Below are 4,351 nucleotides of genomic sequence, written 5' to 3' on the forward strand. Positions count from 1 at the left end.
ATCTCCACCTAACACGGAGCACTACATCACCAGTCCTACACACGTCCCAGAGGAAATAATTAACTGTTCCTTGCCAACAGAATGATGGCTGAACCCTTCAAAATAAAACTGATGGCTGAAATCATTTGATTTCAATCCCCTGCCAGGATGATGTATTTTCAGGTGTATGGTTATCAGCTGCACAAACAGTGTGTTAGTGCGGGATGAATAATGTGGAGGAAATGGGATCTCGGGAGAGGTTGCACAAACCAAAACCTGACCTCCTGTTTGATGTAGTTCTGCTTGTAAGCTGCTGTCTGTGTTTCACCGAACAGCGTGGGTGAGTGATGGAGCCACGTTACTGCCAAGCCTCACATCACAACTGCAGTCATGGGCAATTACAACTGGCAGCTGATGTTAGAGAGCGGGCAGGCACAGACAGAAGCATCCCCGATCATCAGCCCCACATTAACCTGCAATCAGCGCGCACACCCTCAGGTCAGCGCTCTCACACACTTGATAGCAGAGCAGCTCTCTGAAGGACCTGATACTTTAATGTGGCTTTGTTGGAGACAGTCTTTTGTTATTGACTGCAGTGGCCTCCCTGAGGGGTGACACGGGGTCGCTGTTCTCCTGGGTGGTCATACATGTTTCTAACAGCATCCTGCAGATCTAGGTTCACATTCCTGTGCTCAGTGAGGACACCAAACATCCAGGATGCAACCACTGTCTGTCATGTTAGAACTATGTTTGGCCTGTACTCAGTTGGTGATGGTGACTCCATGTAGCTACAACAAAGACAGGACCACAGTCCTGGTCCAGACAGAAAGGAATCCCACATATTCAGGTTCGAGTGACCTCAGTAGAAATGTGGACTAAACAGCTCAGAAGTGGACGTCCCAGCAAATTCACCCCAAGATCAGAGAAATACAAAAACTGGAACAAAAGACTGAACAAGAATGTTTGAAGGGTTACCAGGAGAAAGATGCTTCTGTCTAAAAGGCACATGGAAGCAGGACTGAGGTTCACTAAACTGCATCTGAACAAAGAACAACACTTGTGTCCTATGGACACATGAGACCAAAGTGGAGCTGTTTGGTCTTAATGCTCACCACCATGTCTGCTGAACACCAAACACAGCATTTCAGCAGAAACTCCTCATACACACTGTCAGCACGGTGGTGGGGACTGATGGTTTGGGCTTGTTTTGTAGTCACAGGACCTGGACACCTTGCAGTCACTGAGTGGACCATGAACTCCTCTGTCCACCAGAGTGTTCTAGAGACAAATGTGAGTCTATCAGTTAAAGCTTGGTGGAAACTGGGTCATACAACAGAACAATGATCCAAAGCACAGCAGCTAATCTACATCAGAATGGCTGAAAAATAAAAGAATCAAGGTTTTGGAATGGTCCAGTCTAAAGTCCAGACCTCAACACAACTAAAATACTGGGGTGGAACATTGAGAGGTCAATGAACTGAATCAATGTTGAAGAAGAACGGACCAGAATTCCTCCACAATGATGTGAGTGACAGTGTTGTGTGAATTCACTGCCATGTTTTAAAGTGTCATGTCAAATACAAGACATATGAGACGTGGATGGTGATAACAGATCTTTCTCAGCTTCCAGTCTGAACTGATGGACTGATATCTGTGTGTGTGGGAAGTCAATGCAAGAAGTTTATCATATATATACAGCTTCAACACGGTTGTAGTACCAGTGTTAGCTAAGCCATCATCTGCAGACTAAGTGTGACATTATAAGGTAATAGCATTCATAACAGGTAGAGACGGCTGCATGGATTCCATCTGCAAGTACCGGTACCCCTCATTGCAGACTGCAGGTTGTCAGAGGGGTTGTGGCCTTATGCAGCACAGATGCACTGTCACCGTGAATAAAGGAGGCTGCAACCTGAGCCTGCACAGCTACACACTGCTCCAGGATTAATTAAAACAAAATGATGGTCTGAGACGGTCGGTCGGGGTCAGGTTCCGCACATGAAAGGAGAGCGAGGAGAGCAAAACCTTGTCTGTAACTGGAGCCGGGCTGGCCATGGACGCTGGACCCTCCGTGTCCTCACCATTCCCATGTTGTCATTCCGAGGCCACCTACATAGCAGAGGTGAGCGTCTGTTTGTGTGCACTCAACCAGTGACCCCCCCTTCCTCCTCCTCCCTCTGACACAGGCTGAGAACACGTCCAGGTCAAGGATCTTCTTTAAATAGTGGCCACCTGCTCCTTCTGCCCATAGCAAAGCTGTTTGTGATCTCACACTTTCTAAATCTGTTTTCTGTTGGCCGCTCTGCACTGACAGGATGAACGCTCCAATCAGACACTCTTACTGTCACACTTCAGCATGTTTCACAGGTATCTCATAAAACTTGGTGTTCCTGCATCTAAAACGAGCAGCGAAAGCAGATTTTACTGCAACACACCTCTTTAGTTTCATGAAGCCTTTTAGCCTCCTTTACATCATAGGTTTGTTGTTTTGGCCCATGCTTCTGCTTTGGTTCACCAGGTCTCCATGGTAATCGACTGTACACTACAGGGCCAACCTGCCTGACCGAATGGACACAGTACTGCAACACAGATGAATATATAGCTCCAAACGTATTAATGATACTTTATTAGATCCTACTTTAGTCTTCCTCTCTGCTTTGATGTCATCTTTACACTTTTAGTGGTGCACTATCAGACAATAAACAAATACTGGATTAAAAAGGTGACCAAACACAGGGAGTGGCTATCTGCAGGAGGCTGGCCGCCATTTTTGTTCAAATGGCCAGCACACCTTTAACTCTGCTCATCATAAGAAACAATAATTTAGCTCAGATGAACAATGTGATGCTAGCTGGATCTATTATAGCCTATTGCACAAGTTTAGAATGTAAATTGTTTGATTTGACTTGTCAGTATAAAAAGAAAGCTACAAAATTTAAGTGGTCAAAATATAAAAATCATAAAAAACATTAAAAATTAAGTTATTAAATGAGGGGAAAAGTTATATTTTAAAAATAATCTTGCAAATTTTGACAAGAAAATGCTTCTAGTTTTAAAAACTAAAGATTATTATTCTTAAGACAGAAGTAAATGGAAGTTTTAAAATTTTGAAGATAAAACCACAAATTTTACAAGAAATCAGCGACCAGAAGACACAGAACTGAAAACAGGACCGTTCAGTAGCAATAATCAGAAAACGGGGGAGGCCAAAGGAGAGCTTAAAAATGTAGATTTGCTGTATGATCCTTTGGAGCACTGAGGGTGCTGTCCTCTCTGCTGTCTGTCTACTTTATCAACATTACTGAATAAGCCAAATATTTGGTCCCAACCTTTAAGCCGTGCAGCAGAACTATGAGGCTCCTATCGCCTGTAGCAACAGCAGCCCACCCATTTAAGCTGCATGTTGGATCAAGTTATTGAACTGGCTGTGACAGGGTTGTGTGTGTGTGTGTGTGTGTGTGTGGGTACAATTAATACACTGTCACAGAAAGTCAGTTTATGGAATCACAGGAGAGACTTGACTTGCTGCCATGTTGCCCCTCTTCCCCCTCCAACATTCCTCTGCTCTTACTCACTGACATCTATATTACTCGCAAAGCTCAGAATCACTGCGCTGTAGTTTTAAGATTATTTTAAGAATCAGTTTGGGGTCATGCAAGAGTCTAAAAAGAATAAAAACAATATCAACACACACCTATGCTAATTGCTACAGGAGGCTGCACACAGGCAGACTGACGCCACCTTATACAGCTACACCCGACACACTTCCGACCACTATCAGTTATCACTGTATATATAATAAACCTGGGTGAGGTGATCTGGGATAACATTGGACTTTTATTTTAAAAACAGAAGTAGCTTAAAGATGAATGATCTCATTGGAAAATCCATGTTTATTCTGATGTATTTAACCCAAGATATTTCTAAAGAAACACTAGCATCCTGTTTGTGTACTTTCTGTCACTGGCTTCAGTAGACTTGGAAGCAGCCCTACTTCTGTCTGACCCTTCACACAGTGACTCAGCATCCTCCATGTTTATCCTCATCTACTCCACATCTGTCTGCTGCTCCTGGATACTAGGACTGTAGCCCCTGTGTACAAATGTCTATTCAAGGTTTGAATGTTTTCTTGGATTCTTAAATAATAAGTGATGAATGTTCATTTGATTGTGTTCTCTGTCTACTTTCAGGACTTGTGTGAAAATCAGTAGATGTTTTGAGTCATATTTATGCAGAAAGACAGAAAATTCTACAGACTTCACAACTTATGAGCAGGACAGTACTGTATATACAAGCTCCAAAGATTCCATATACGTTTTAAATGGTAGGATTTGGTCTTAGTGGGGGGAGTAGAGTACAATAAAAACAGCAC

This window comes from Parambassis ranga, chromosome 4 (genome assembly GCF_900634625.1).
Source record: "Parambassis ranga chromosome 4, fParRan2.1, whole genome shotgun sequence".
NCBI classification, from domain to species: domain Eukaryota; kingdom Metazoa; phylum Chordata; class Actinopteri; family Ambassidae; genus Parambassis; species Parambassis ranga.